Here is a 16,325-nt window from a genome sequence, read left to right on the forward strand (position 1 = left end):
TTACTACAGTCCTATTCCTCCTAATAATTCTGGATGGAGTAGCTTATCTCTAAATACAACAACATTTGGAGAATAACAACCTTCTAGGACTGCGACAATCTGGTTTTAGACCTAGGCATGGGATAAAGACAGCCCTACTAGATCTAAAAATCCAAATGGATGAAGCTAAAGACATGGGCAAGTTGGCCATCCTGCTCTTGTTGGATCTGTCCGCAGCCTTCGACTTAGTCGACCACAGATTTCTCACCGAACACCTCTCTTCGGCTGCTGCATTCTCTCAGGATGCCACCAATTGGATTGAGTCCTTTTTATCGGACAGAACAACCAAGGTCTTCTCCCCGTTGGGTGGTGCTGCCGTTGACCCTGTCCCAATAAAATGCGGAGACCCCCAAGGCTCCTGTATCTCACCCACACTTTAAAACATCTTCACCAAGCTCCTCTTTGACAGTCTTGACAACCTAGGTGTCACCTATACTAATTACGCGGATGACACCCAGCTCCTCATCAACCTCACGGGGAGCTACGACGAGGATGCTGCTAAACTGAACGAGATCTATCTAGAGATTCAAGCATGGATGGCCACCCATAGCCTCTGCTTAAACGACGATAAGACGGAACTGCTTATTGTCGGATCACAAAATTGCCTGAACAAACTGGATTCAAGATTGTTGGGCAGAATCCTGTGCAGTGCCCTTAGGGACCACTACACACAATTAAGACTACAAGTGGTAATACAAGTTCACCTTTGGTACAAGCTTGTACTACACTGTTAAAGTGGTAGCAGTAGCGGAGCAGCCAGACTTATCTCAAGAGTAAATGAGCAGTAGTAGAGATTACACAAAGGACCACAATTACTGTGACTCAAGCAAACACTGATTCAAGGTTTCAGGTAAAAAATATAAGTGCATTTATTTTTAAACCATCTGTTATAAAACACAACACTTCTATAAATTCGAAACCACACGTAAAATACACTACACAACCAATTTCACTTGTTCCAGCAAATTCAAGGTAAGTACATTAGGATTTGACAGACCGCTTTGTACTTAAGAATTTCAAACAAGGGAAAAGTGAATAAAGTGAATAAAAATCATAGGCAATACTTTTTCAAGGCAAGGAGACTCGAGGACTTATTCAAAGATACAGATTAAAGTCAATAGGCCTGCGCCAGTGTCAATGGAGCAGATGCTCAGTTGCTGAGGATCACACGTTGAACAGTTCGAGATTCGAGATGCAAAGAGTTTGTAAAGATTGTCAAATGGAAGGAAAAGTTATAAGAGGGAGGGAAGAAAGAACAAATCTTCGTGGAGGAAAAGGGTTCACCCTGATTCCGGCTGGTCAGACGGAGAGAATGACCAAATGTGCACAGTACCTTATTCGGTTGGAGAAAATCTGGTGCCACGGCAGTTGTTCCTGGTAGTTCCTGCAGACTCACAGTTCCTGCGGCTTCAGTCGTGGGGACAAGAAGGCCGACATCTGGAGCGATCTGCACTACCCAGGGATGAGGCCAGCAGCAGCGAAAAAGACAACGATGTATTAAAGGTGCGCTCCTTTGAATCAGGAGAGGGCTCTTCTGATGGCTATCCGGACCACTACAGCACAGCAGTGATTTCAACCCAGGCGAGGATTCTTTGACTGAAGAAAAGACGAGCTGGTTGATCCCACCAGGCTCAAGGGAAGAAGACTCCGGACTGGATCTTCTCTTAGTCGTCAAAGGGGTAGATAACCCAGGACTGCAGCAGGGCTTCACCTGGGATTTGGGATTGCAGCAGCCATCTTCTTCTCCGCTTCTCTTTGGTTCCTTGTAGTTCCAGAGGCCACTCTGCCTTCTAGCTCAAGAGTCCTGCCGTTTATGCCAAAATCCCCCATTCACACAGCCTGGCTGTCAATCACTCAGCAGGGGGGTTGTCCAGCCCGGACAACCACCTCAGCCAATCAACACAAAGTGCGACTTGGGTCTCCAAGGAGACCCTGTGCAGAGGCTGACTACACCTTGCCCTCACATTCAGCCCACATAGACACCCAGACGCCAAACGAGGGCTTCTGGTCAGAAGCCCGCCAAAGGTCCGCGAACAAAGGAGGCAAACCTGGTTTGCCGCACAAGGAAAGACCCAAGAAGGATGTTAGCAAAAAGGAATGGCGATTAAACCCAACCGGAGCCGAAATAAAAAGTATTTGGGCTAGCGGGTTTAAAGTTCGAGGCTACTAAAATAGCCTAAAACAATACCACGTTATGTAATATAATCGCGGTAGGAAAATTAGGGTAGATACCACTGCCACCAGCCAAGTCTTAATGTTAAGGGAGCGAAGCAATGCTCCAAGAGGTACAGATAAAAAGGGCTAAGAATTAACCCTTTCCAATACTCCATGTAAGATGGGGTGTACTGGATCTGTGGTTAAATGACTATGTAAAGTTAATGGCAACTTTACCCTTTTCTGGGGGACAGTAGTCAGCCCAGAAATGGAGTCGGGAGGGAGTCTAAAAGACAACCCTGTGTCACTGCACTGAAGGTGCTGTGTAACACACAAAAGAGTGGGGCTACTGAAGTGGTGTACTCCAGAGTCCACAATCACAAAAAACAGATGAAATACACATGAAAAAACGCAGGTAAGAGTGGGGGAAAAGCTCACACTCTTACCAAGTGGAAAAAATAAACTCCAGAAATCCAACCAAGCTGCTGAGGGACTCACTAGGTAAGGGAAATTAGCCATAGAAGGAGAATTCTCCCTAACAAAGATACCACTCCTTCATTAATGGCAACCTCATAAAAGTGTCGACAGAAGTCAAAACACTGGGGTTATACCTTGACTCTACTCTCTCTCTAAAAAAACAAATTAACGCCACCATGTCAGCCACAGCCTATACTAACAAACTTAAACGCCTGCAAACCATTCCTGTCCACCAATAGCCACCTCACCTTGGCTAGAGCCCTCATACTATCCAAGTTGGACTATTGCAACACCCTATTCCTAGGCTTTACTAATAACTTGAACAGACTACAAATAATCCAAAACAATGCTCTCCGCTGAGCTCTTAATCTCCCACGCAAAGCACATCTCCACAATCAGAAAGGAATGCCATTGGCTCCCCATCCGCGATAGAATTAAACTGCAGACGTTGGTCATCAGAGGGCAACGTCTCTTGTGTGATTGAGATGCAGTTAAGTTTCCAAATGTTTAAAGATATTATCTGAGCCCACGCTTGCGGATAAAGCAAGTTTCATGTATTTTTCCAGAATCAAGGTTCATTTTGGAGTGTTAATAGTCGGGCATCTCATAGTGACTTTAGCCTGCTGATCGTGAAATGAGCAGTAGACGGTGAAGTAAGGAATATTAGCGTAGCACTCGAGGGAGACCCGGCCCGGATGAGAACTGGCGAACACCGGCCTTGCTCACACACCGGCGCTGACGCACTGTCCAGCCTGAGCTTAAAGGATGCAAAGGATCTGGGAAATATAATTCAATAGAGCTACTGGCAGCAATTTAGCAGTATTGAAGAGCAGCAACTAATAAAAGTGCTCAAGGTGCTAACTAGAACACTTGTGAAAGATGCAAGTTTTTTGGAAAACAAATCTAGCTATTCAGAAGGACCAAATTACACATTTAACTTCAAAATAGGGCAGCCGGAGACCACCAGTGGGTGCGGACCGTGATGGCCATGTGAAGCTGCTGCTCTGCCCAAACGCTTATTGTGCTCCCCCCGTGGCGTTAACAGCCACAACGTGCAGCTTTCGGACCCCCCAGGGTCGTGGATGAGGCAGTGATAGAGGGCACTCCCTGGCTTTGGGGGTCATGAGAGGAGGAACTGCAGGGAGCCCCCCGGGACTGGGAGGCCTGAGAGCACAAAATGTGTGCGCGCCCTAGGCAGGAGCCTGACACCTCCGCAGACGGCAGAAGCGAAAAAAAGAGATTTGTGAGGGCCTGGAGCCCACTCTCTGCTGGAGTGTTGGTGCTGGTTCGACAGCTGATCGGACCGGGACCTGCCATCAAGGAAGGCGAGGGAACCTAGAGGAGAGGAGAGGCGATGGCGCGGGCCAGGATCCAAGACACGCAGGGTAGACCAGACCAACTCTGCGACCGCAACGAGGACGCCGCCTGGAGAAGCTGACCAACAGCTGGGCACCAGGTGAGAGGGGACGGTGGAGGCGGTGCGGGGAGAAATTCCCTCGCGCGCTGAGCTTTGCTTCATTTCCCGCTCCACGTGGAGTGAAAGGAAAAGTCGCTGCAATACGGCCCACCCCCTCCCCCCCATGCAACATAATGGGCCGAGGACATACAGTCCATGGGCAGTGTGGTTGATAGCTGCATACTCCAAACTGCCACCCGATATAACAACCAGGCTCATTGACTTCTAGGTTTGCCGCTAAACGTAACATGAACTGGTGTCAATGGCAGGTGCGCACCGGAAGACTGCTGACACACCCGACTGCTAGTACTTGGTGAGGCGTGGCACCGTACGAGTACACCGTCCGGGGGGGCACGCTGGTAAAATGGAAGGCTCCAGCCTGTGAGAACGGGAAAGACATCTCCTGACCCTGGGGCATCACAAAGTTAGACCCCACAGGGAAAGAGATGGTTAGGAGGAGATCCTTGGGCAACACGGATGTAAAGGACGTGAGGTAGCGGCCAGCACACGTGAGGGGGAGACTTGGCCCCCAGCCATTTAACCATACAGCCACTTGCCGTAGAGGGAGGCCACCCCAACTGGGCCTCCAGGGAACTCCTAGAGGTGACTGCACACAGCTAAACGGGAGGTGTAACATCCTGAAATTTGCCCGGCAGAACAGAGGACAGCTATCGAGGGGATCTACTGTTCAGGGCATGAGAACCAACCCACAAGGAAGGGAAGGCGAACAGAAGTTAATTTCTCCCCCTCCCACCCTGGGGACGACTGTGGGGAAGAAGCCATAGGAACAATGGTAAAAGGGGGCCTGAAGTCTGCGGAGGCCACTGAGAAGAGATCAACTTATAGAGAATCTGCAGTGAAGACAAGGAGTAACAGTGGTGCTGAGGCACCTAATAGAAGTGGAGGACCTGGTGGGGAAGAGCGGGAGGCCACAGACCAGACCAGGTCGGTGGGTTTCCCCCTGACACATAGCGACTACACAAAAGGGGGGACTCAACACTTACTGGAAGTGTACTGACATACCAGGGGTGATGAGGCATAACTGAAGAATTGAGCATGACACTTGTGACATAGAAAAAGATCTCGAGAGGGGAAGGACGCCACGAGGCTTGGGGAGCCTGCAGTCCAGAGCCAAGTCATGAGGCATACAGAATGGAGTCCCACACTGAACGAGGAACCCTTTGCGGATATCCGAGACAGAGGGGTGGTGAACACAGTTACAAAGGCACCCGAAGACCTAAGCGAAACACAGAAGGGTGGCAGAGCTGTCAAAGACGTATGGTAAAGGCAAGGAAGGATCAGTGCAGGTGGCTCTAAGAGCTGAACGTTTCGAGACCCGGACTGAAGCCACTCTGGAAGAAGATCAGAGCCCATCAAAACGTGGAAGGGTGGCACAGGCGGGGTTGCAGTAACTCCAACGCTTCAAGAGAAGCCGGACCAACAGTGGGGGGGTGACCAACCAACACAGGTGGGGATGGCGGTGGAGAGAAGCTTGACACCTCTGGCCCTAACCAGAGATGATCTCAAAGATCTTCTCCACGAAATAAAGGCGATAAGGACAGACATTCAAGCCTCCATATGTTATATAAAGGACTGAGTGGACAAGCTAAAGGACAAAATGGAAGGCATGGAGAACAACCAGCTGCAGGCGGACCTCCTGGACATGAAGTACGAAGGACACCTAGCAAACTAGGAAATGCATGAGGAAGAGACCATTTTGAAATTGGATGATTTGGAGAACCGGAATGTCGGAACAACCTATGCATTCTAGGGGTCAGAGAGCAGAAGGGTGAATCCGCTGTGGAAGTAGGATGGAAGGTAAAAGGGCTGATCAATCAGTGGTTCGCCCTGGAAGGAGGGAAGGAGGCGCATGGGAAAGGACACACAGAGGAGGGGGTGGAAGAGGAAAGGGCCTGAGATCGATAGTGGTCAGTTTCCTGAGATATCGAGAGAAGATGGAAGTCTTGGAGAAGGCCAAGCGGTTGGGAAGCTTCAGTATGAAGGAGACACAATTAGGGTGCTCAAAGACCTGTCGGGACTTACCATAGCCCGCCGCAGAGACTGCCACCCCCTCACACAATGGTTAACTGAAAAAGGCATAAGATATCGGTGGTCCTTCCCGTTTGCACTATCCTTTGAAAAAGGAGAGGTTGTCTATAGAGTGACTAGTGGTCAAGAAGTACAGCAGGTTCTCCAGGTTCTCAAGGGCGGGGACCAAAACGGAGACCAAGAGAGGCCGACGGGAACACAGATGGAACGGCACGGGTCAGAAGGCCCACAGAGTGTGAAGGAATAAAAATGCATGGGGGGGGTAGGACATTCAAAAATCTTAACACCCCTCCACAGAAGAACCTGGGGGACTCATGAAGACAGCAAGTGAATGGCACAGTTGTGACAGCATAAATGGCTGATGAGATTTAATGATAAGATACAAGGGGTGGTATTTTTAACAACGGCCCGGGCAAGCGCTCATCCCTGGTGGCCCATTGCGAGGTGGGCGTCTTGGAGGAGGGCCTGATGATGTTTGGGGCGGTAAGGGAGTATGGGGGAGGGTGAAAGGGGGAATTGGCAAAGGGCACAAGGGACAAATGATTCCGAGGATAGCTGCAACACAATTGAAGGAGTGGTGGGGATGGGGGACTACAGGACCAAATGGTGAGAACTGAAGGGAGGGGCCAAGCCGAGGCCCTTAGGATGGGTACCCTGAATGTTAAGGGACTGAAGTCTCCCACCAAGCGCTCACTGCTAGGGAGAGATGTGAAATAGAGACCTTGATGTGCTATTGGTACAAGAGACACGGTTACTGCGTGGAGAAGAAAGGCGTATCCCAGGGGCCACATGTGGGTCAGACATTTTGGGCTTCAGGGCCTACAAAGAAAGAGGGAGTGGGTATCATACTAATCATAGGATGAGGCTTATGAGCCCCCCAACCTGGAAAAGGAAAGACGGAAGGGCCCTAGTGGTTACAGGATCTCTGGAAGGGGTGCAATTAACCATTGCAGTACTATATGGTCCCAATACAGGGCAGATGCAAATTCTACATGAGGCCATAGGAGAGATTTTCAATCAGATGAAGGGCCTATTGCTGCTGGGAGGGGATTTTAATATGTGGGCGTATCAAGCCATGGATCACAGTGGAGGGCACAACCCACTAGATACCGTGGTGGGGCGAAAAGATGGGGTCTCCTAGGTTATATGCGGGACCAGGACCTGGTGGATGTGTGGAGGGAATGTCATCCCGCAGAGAGGAGCTATACTTTTTGACCGGTTTGAGTCCCCGGGAATCTTTGTGGCATTGTAATGACAACCTATTGAAGGATGAAGTATTTGCGAAAGAAATGCAAGAGGCAATAGAGGAATTTTTCAACCTAAATAATACGGGGTAGGTGGAATTAGGTAGGCATGACCTGGGATTCATGACCTTGGACGCGGCCAAGGCAACATGGAGGGGCCTCACTATCAGGGAAGGGTCAGTCAAAAAGAGAATTGGGACTCTGCAAGCCGAGAAACGTAGAGGTGAGATCCGGAAACTAGAGGCGAAGGGGGGTAAAGGGGAGGATGAGATGGGGAGTGACCGGAGGATGGTGAGGGAGAAGAGGTGGGAATTGCGGGAGATAGAGGTGGGGAAGGTAATCGCCAGCCTGCAATTTCTGAAGCAAAAGTATTACGAAAAGGGAGTTAAGGCTGATGCTTTATTAGCGGCCAGATGGAGGGCCCAACAGGCAGAGAGGTGGGTTTTAGGGATACGGGACTCAGAAGGTGGGCTGCACTCCCTCCTGGAGGAGGTGGCCCAGAAATTCGCCACCTTTTATGAGCAGCTCTATGGGCAGGAGGGGGTGAAGACAGACGAGGAATTGCACAGGTATCTAGGGTTTGTGCTCACTCTGAGTTTGCAGGACAAGGATAGAGTGGGAATGTAACGGATGATTACTCGGGAGGATAGGACTGAAATTAGGGAAGGCCCCCGCAAGAGGATGGATATACGGCTGAGTTTTATAAGAGCTTTGCGGGATCTTTGGCACATCATATGGCCAAGCTGCTTAACCACATCCTGCTGGACACAGGGAAGGCTCTCCCATCATTTGGAAGGGCTCTTATTACGGTGCTTCCAAAGGAGGGTAGGGACCCGGAAACCTGCAAGTCTTACCGCCCCATTTTACTGCTCAATGTGGATTTTTACCAGAATAATCGCTACACAAATGGAGAGCCTTATGCCCAAATTAGTCCACTCGGATCAAGTGGGATTTATTCAAGGCAGGCAAGGCGCGGCCACAATGCGAAAGACACTACATCTGATGGAGGCTACAGCGAAGGGGATGGGAAATCCTGTATTGGTAGCTCTAGGCGCTGAAAGGGCATTCATTCAAATTGATTGGAGGTTCCTGATGGGGGTTTCGCAGAAAGTCGGACTGGGAGACCGAATAATGAGGGGGATACGAGCGCTCTACATGGACCCGATAGCAGAAGTGACAGTGAATGGACGGCTGTCTAGGGCATTTAAATTGCAGACGGGTTTAGACAGGGCTGCCCTCTTTCGCCCCTCCCATTTGCACTCACAATGGAGATTCTGGCAGAGCAACTGAGAAGGGCCCCAATGGTGGAAGGCATTAAGGTGGGCGCAAGGGAGTTTAAGTTGTGTCTCTATGCAGACGATGTGTTGTTGCACCTGGAGAATCCAGGGGGATCAGTACCTGCAGCATTAGCGATAGAGGGATATGGGGAGTATTCAGGGTTCAAAGTTAACAAAGACAAATCAGTGATTTTTCCGAATACTCAAGGGGGACCCTAAGCAGATTAGGACATTGGAGCTATTGGGGCTGCAGATACAGATGGATAGTTTTAAGTACCTGGGAGTCAAGATTGTTAGGCCGGGGGGAAGACCTGGGTGAAGCCAACTACCCTCCCCTCTTCCATAAACTATTCACAGAGATGGCAGCCTGGGGTAAGAGACAGCTGTCGTGGATGGGAAGATTGAATGCCATAAAACTGAATCTCCTTCCGAGAGTATTGTATCTTTTCCAAATTCTCCCAGTCTGGGCTCCGGAAGCACACCCAAGGGAGGCCAAATCACGGATCCTTCGCTTCCTATGGCATGGTCAGAAACCTAGGGTGGGGTATGAGACACTAACACTGCCGAAGGATCTGAGGGAGCGTGGGCCTCGCAGATCTCATGGTGTATTATAGAGCAGCACAACTTAGGTCAGTGGTCCCACATCTGAGGGAGGACCCAGAGAGACAATGGGTATATCTGGAGAATCAACACATGCTTCTGGCCACGGTGGGGGAATGACTCTGGGTCCAAAGGCAGAGGCTCCCGAGGAGAATCCGTGAACATCAGTTTCTGGAGGTCCACTGGCACTGGAAGGTGCTAAACATGGGTGGAAAAAGGGGGAGGGTCACATTGTGGCCCTCACCGATGAGCCATATATGAACACCCCTGGTTCGAGATACTATACCTGAGGTCTCACGGTACCAAACATGGTTTGAGGACGTGCTCTCCAGAGTTGAGCAGCTGTAGAAAAATGGGAAATTTGTGAGCATTCAGGAACTGAAGGCCGCCCTGGATATAGGTAAACTCTGTGTTCCTCTACCTCAGGTTAAAAGGGATCTTCACAGCTGAAAAATTGAGGGATTTCATTCAGAGGGACCTCACGCCAGTGGAAAGTGTCCTTGATGGACATAAAGAGATGAGGGGCCTTACATTGCGCCTTTATGTAGCTTTGCTAGAGTCTAAGGGGGAGATGGTGCAAGGGTTGCGCCATAGATAGGAAAGGGACCTGGGTGCAGAGTTCTATGAGCATCTTTGGCAACAAATGTGTCGGAGAGCCTTCAAAACGTCGATCTCCTGCCAATACAAGCTGCACAGCGTGAAATTATTACACCGATGGCAGTATGACCATAAGCGGTTATCCAAGATGTTCTCCACGGTAAACCCTTGATGTTGGCATGGATGTGGTGACACTGCAGACTACTGGCATATGTGGTGGGGTTGCCCTAGGGTGCAGGTGTACTGGACCGAAGTCCTCAGGTGGATTCAATTTGCGGGAGGAGGGGACTTCGTGCAGACCCTATGCTGATTTTGTTTGGCTTGGAGAATAGGGGAGATGGGTGGCACGCTCTTCCGTCACTGGTGCATTTTCTTCTCCTGGTGGCCTGGGTGAATCGGGCCAGACACTGGAGGAGGGCGACCCTCCCTGTTATGAAAGAATGGGCCAGCACAGCAAAGGAAGTGTATACAATGGAAAAGATCACTGCAGCTATTCATGGAGAGGGGAGAATGGTGGAAATGGAATGGCAACAGTTTTGTAATACATTTGGGTGAGTGTGATAAAGCAGAGGACATGGGAGATGGGGCCTGGCCCGATTATAGACTGAAAGATGGGTAGATATTCTGGAAGACAATGAGTTGGAATTTGTACCCCTGAAACCACTCTGGTGGTGTTATACTTGAAGGTGAATCCCGGAACGAAATCTATGGAGAAATGTTCCCAAGGGGGAGGCGAAGGGGGTGGTTGAAGGGGCAAAGCTCAATTAACAGTATCAGAGTTGTTGAGAGGGGCACTCCACTGAAAGTATTTTTTATTGTATATCTGTTTTCAAAACCAATAAAATGTTATTAAATCAAAATAGGGCAGCCTTCACTAAACAAGGACTACATTGCTCCGTTCAATCCTAGACAATATAGATGTATTGAGAACATAAAGTTGATTCAATGTGGGAGTGTTTCGAATAAAACTTGCTCATAAACTAGATTGATTTAAAATATATGGTTTAGATGAATTGATAGTGATAGTTATGAAATGAATGTTTTGTAACATAATAGCAAAAAGTACCCATGACAACACTCTCATCAATTGACATACCGCAGAGTAGATGTTGGGAGGGAGGCGAGAGTTGGTGTGCTGCTGCATACTGGGACTTTGTGTGCTCTCTCCACCTGTCGCCTCACCCTGGTGTGGTGCAGTTTGTTGTGGTGCATTTCAGTACAAATATCTCAAAGAGTGCATCCTAGGGCCTTGAAACGGGACCTCAAGTTTTGTTCCTCATGTCGAGACCGGTCCTTCTATGACCACATTGATGTGTTGCCTATTTCAGGCAATTGTCTCATGTGTGAAGGTGCTGAAATCCAGGGGAAGGGGTGGGGTGTCCAAATGTCATGTAGCGAGTAATGCCTGGAGGGTCCTAACAGGCAACTATGCAAAATGTGGTGCTGATTGGTGAAACGTGTGGAATTGTATAAAGGAAAACCCTTTGCCAATCCACAAACACATTTTGACTTTTGCTGAAATCCAGGGAAAGGGATGAGTTGTGCAAATGTCATGTAACCATTAATGTCGGGTGGGTTCTAGTGGGTAACTGCAAAATGTGGTGCAGAATGGTGAAACTGGAATTGTATGAGGAACAACGGTTCGCCAAGCCAGAAACCCAGCCAGAAACTCGCACGTTTTCACTTTTTTAAATATAGATAGATATGTATAAATGAAGATCTAGTTCATGAAATGTGGATATTGTTTTAAATGTGTTAGTATGATCAATGATGTAAAAAGCTCTTTCAAGAGCTAAACACATTAAACAAATAATAATAGGAATGTTGTGACTTGGCCATGATCTTACGTTGAGCAGTAGACCATATTACGTCATAATTACATTATTTCTCATTTCTGAAATTCACCTTTTCTCGTGTTGTGAAGCTGTTATGGAAACCTGCCTGAGGAACACCTGGGTAATTGTGCATTTTTTTTGTTGCCTTAAAAAGATCAAATGACAGATTTTTGGTGGCTGCAACAATTCCTATTGGGTGGTCTGGTGGGTCAGAAGCAGGACTCATATCTGCCGTTTTGGAATTTTCTTTATTAGACAAACAAGATAAAACTCCTAGGTGTCCTGAAACTATAGTTTTTCCCTACCTAACACAAGCTAACCAGGGTGCTAGTCCGTGAGTCCAAAATGAAGATCTATCCTCTGTCCAAAACTAACCTAACCTGTACCTGTCGCCATCAAAATGAACTAAGGCACAGGAGAATGACTCCCTTTTCCTGTCATCCGCTTTCCAGCTATTTCTATTTAATAACTCAATCATAGGTAGTTCTTGGCAACTTCTTGGAACTGTTCATATACTTCGATATGGGGCTTTTCACTTTCTCTACTATGTCCTTGGCACTTTGGTTTCCTGTTCTTCTCTCTTTCCTTGTCTATAAACTTGTCATTTTTTCTCTACTTAATGTCAATTTTTTAGCCTGGCTGGACCACATAGGAATATTCCCACAATGCTCATCATTCTCCTCCACTACTGGGTAGTTACTGGGACAAGTTCCAATAACAATTCTCTCTTATCTCCACCTCTTTGGTTGTACTGGCACAAATGAGCGTTCCAGTAATTTTTCTTAACTTGTTTGATTATTCTGTCTTCACTGAGATGAGTTTGAGTGTTCTCATCTTTACTATTCTTCTCTAACTTTAACGTTCAGTTCCCCACTGGGTCGAGTAGGATGCCTTTCTTAGTTATTCTCGGTATCCCTCCTGGGTTAGCGTCACCGGGCCTGCCTTCAGGACAGCATCCTCTCCTTTGCGTGGTAGGTTGGGTTCTTGCTTCTCACTTTCCGTCTCTTCTGCGTAGTACCCGCTTCGCACTGTAATCAGGCAAATGGAACTCAGCGCAGTTGTTGGACTTCACATTCCACCAACTCTCGGTCACGCCACCACCTTGGATTCAGTAATTGTATAGTTCTAATTCGCCTGGTTTGGGTTTCACCCCTGTAAGCTTAACACGCCAGCTTTCCTGCAAGCTTCGACACAGCATGTTCTTCTCCGCCTTAGTGTTTCTCGCCCCAACTGGTTTTGATGCTCCTGGGCTTCCACTTTCTTGACTCCTTGATGTATGATGCAATGCTGGGACTTCTGGGCGGAGCGTCAGTCCTTCTCTGTTGGAGGAGTACTATGCATTACTCCTATGATAGTCTTCTTCTGTGTATCAAACAAGCATTTATTTTCATGTTTAATTAAGGTCTCTGCATAACAATAACTTATATCAGCTTGGTCCTCTATCAGTGATGGTTTATAGATGCGTTGTAGGGAGTTCTCATTGGAACAGGAGTGCTTGTCCTCCTGCGAGGAGTCTCTCCCGCTGAGGCCCCACTTGCCTCTACACCTAGGGAGGGTATTGTGTAGCGGGCTCACCTCCCTAGCATCACAGGGAAAGGGTCCCCCCATGGGAAGAAGTGACTCAATCCTGCAATTCGTCACAGATGGCAACTTGTTCTTTGGCTTACCTGCTCCTTGCATGTGGCCTGTTGCTTGCCAGGCACCATTTGGGTGCAGTTACATTCCAGATGCCTCTTGTCTTAATTACTTTACGTTGGCATTGATCTGGTTGCCTAGCAGAGTTTTTGGTTGGGATGGGTTTTTGCCCTGTCTTGCGAGCGCCATGGGTGTCAGGGGGTGCTTCGACATATCTTGGTGTCCATTTGTCCAGAGTTAGCTTTCATTGGGCGTCTTCCCATTTTTTCCATACTTTCTGCGCTTTAGCCGGGCAGCCTCTGGCCGAGTATACCCTTCGCTCCATTGCAACACAAACGTCCACATCTGTCCTCCATTGTTCATAACTCGGTGTCAGATCCGATCCCCATTTTTGAGCAATGTTTCTTTTCATAAGTGCAGTAGTAGTGAACAAAAACAGCTTCTCGTATCTAGACAGATCAATTTCATCGTCCATTCCCAATAGTAATAACTCAGGATCTCTAGGAATCGTTTTGCCCATGACTCTGGATAGCTCATTACAGCATGCCTCCCAGAATAGTTGGATGCGTGTGCATTCCCACAGGATGTGGAAGAAGGTACCTTCTTCCGTTTTACATCGCAGACAATTTGGATCATTTAGCCTTCCCCATTTGTAGAGGGCAACCCTAGGGTAGTATACTCTGTGTAGTATTTTTAGCTGAATCAGCCTAAGTCTTGATGATATGGCTACCTCCCTGGGGAACATCAGTGCCATAACCCATTCCACCGGTAGTATAGCACCCACGTCAGTCTCCCATTTGGTCCGCAGCGATAGCAGATCTGTCGTGCCAAAGGAACTTATAGAACTGAACAAGACTGATGTCACTTTGTGAGTGATTCGTTCAGGAAATGGGTTCCTCTCTATGGGGGTATATTCGGGCAGGGAGGTTACCACGGGGAGGATGCCCTGTAGTGCGTGTTGCAGTTGGGTGTAGTGGTATTGTTTGGTTTGGGGAAGTGCAAAGCGGAGTGCTAGCTCCGTGAATGGGATTATGTGGCCTTCTTTCACAACATCACCCAATGTGAGAGATCCATGCTGAGACCAGTTCGGCCATTTGGGGAGCGTATATACACCGGGGAGGTTTCTATTGTTCCACAGTGGATGCGCCTGTGATAGTTTATCGCCCCATCCCACGAATTTATGTGCTTCTGCCCAAATTTGCGTTCTATGTGCTCGCATACTGGAGGTGGTTGTTCGGGCCCTTTTCTTGTAAAGGTATTGCATGACAGGTTTCTCGGGAGTGTTGGCTTCTAATGATCTGTTATGTGGCGCAGCTGTGTCCCCGTGCAGTTGGACATTCACTTTCGTCAATTGGCTGGCCCAGTAGTATGTCTGCATTCGGGGCAGCCCTATTCCGCCCTCCCATATCGATCTTTGGAGCGTGACGAGTGCTATGCGCGGGTGGCCGTCATTCCATAGCAGTTTACGGAGTGCTTGATCTATTTTCCTGAATGCGCTTGGGGGAATATATAGTGGGGCATTCTGCAGAATATATAAGAATCGGGGCAGGGACATCATTTTAAAGAGCGCTGCTCTACCTAGTAGTGTCAGAGGAAGGGATGACCAGTGTCGGGTGTCCTCCGCGAGTCTTGTCATCACTGGGTACAAGTTTCTGGGAATATAATCGTTCAGATTATTCGTTATTAGTATACCTAGGTATTTGAATTGTTCCCTTTCCACCTGGTAGGGACATTGGGGCGGAATCGATTCTTCCTCCTGCCTTAGTGGGAACAGAGTCGATTTAGCCCAGTTAACCCTTAGGCCGCTGAAGGCGCCGTATTTCTGCAGTAGGTCGGTCACTATGGGACAGGATCTGACCGGATCACTCGGGTATACCAGCAAATCATCTGCATATAAGGACACTTTGTCCTCCCAGGTTTCTGACCATCGGAATCCCTTCCATGTTTCATTGGTTCTTAACATTATTGCGAGTCGTTCGATTGCTATCGCAAATATAATAGCTGAAAGGGGGCATCCCTGTCTGGTCCCTTTACCTATTTCGAAGGGGCTCGATACGTGACCATTTACTTTTGTGACTGCTAATGGAGATTTATACAGTAGTTTAACCCAACTCATGAATTGGGGCCCGAATCCCATTCTTCGCATTATTTCCCAGATCACTTCCCAGTTGACTGAATCAAACGCTTTTTCGAAGTCCACCGCCAGCAGGGCTAGTGGGCCCTGGATGGTGGTCGCATTTTCTATTGCTGTGTGTAATCGATGTATGTTCACCCGCGTGGATCTTTGCTGCATGAAACCACATTGATCCGGATGGATTAAATAGGGTATGGTTTGCTGGAGCCTGTTGGCTAGTGTTTTTGCTAGGATTTTGGTTTCGGTGTTAATGAGGGAGATAGGTCTATATGAACTGCATCTGTCTGGGGGCTTGTCTGTTTTGGGTATTACCACTATGGTGGCCTGTCTCAGGTCTTGTGGGAGGGTCCCTTCGCATCGGCAGGTTTCATACATTTTCAGTAAGTGTGGTGTAATTAAATCTGTGCCTATTTTCTTCCACACCTCTACGGGGAAACCGTTGGGTCCCGGGGTTTTCCCGGCTTGGAGGTCTGCCATGGCTGCAGACAGTTCATCCTCCGTAACGTCAGTTTCTAGCAGGGCTCTTTGATCTGGCGTCAAAGAGGGAAGGGTGATTCCCGATATGGCTGTGGTATCAATGGGGGAGGTTGGTGCTTTATAAAGTTCCTTATAGTAGGCTGCGAACCCTTCCGCGATGTCCTGATCCGCCGTTATTAGTGTGTCCTCCTGCGATCTAATCGCTCTGACATGTCGGAGCCCCTCATCTCGCTTCTCCAGCCATGCCAGCATTTTGCCCGCCTTATCCCCGGTCTCCTACACTCTGGCACGCATTACTGTGTGTGCCTGTTTGGCATTGTCCAGGGCAACATTGTGTAGCTGTTTTTGTGC

General features: G+C 48.4%; 1 protein-coding gene across 4 annotated transcripts in view; it reads left to right on the forward strand.

Annotated features, from left to right (window-relative positions):
* The window catches only part of MARK1 (microtubule affinity regulating kinase 1), a 947,566-nt gene that overhangs the window by 847,978 nt on the left and 83,263 nt on the right, over positions 1 to 16,325 (forward strand). The window lies entirely within an intron of this gene.

The sequence above is a fragment of the Ambystoma mexicanum genome, chromosome 4q (genome assembly GCF_040938575.1).
Source record: "Ambystoma mexicanum isolate Mex_15411 chromosome 4q, UKY_AmexF1_1, whole genome shotgun sequence".
NCBI lineage: Eukaryota > Metazoa > Chordata > Amphibia > Caudata > Ambystomatidae > Ambystoma > Ambystoma mexicanum.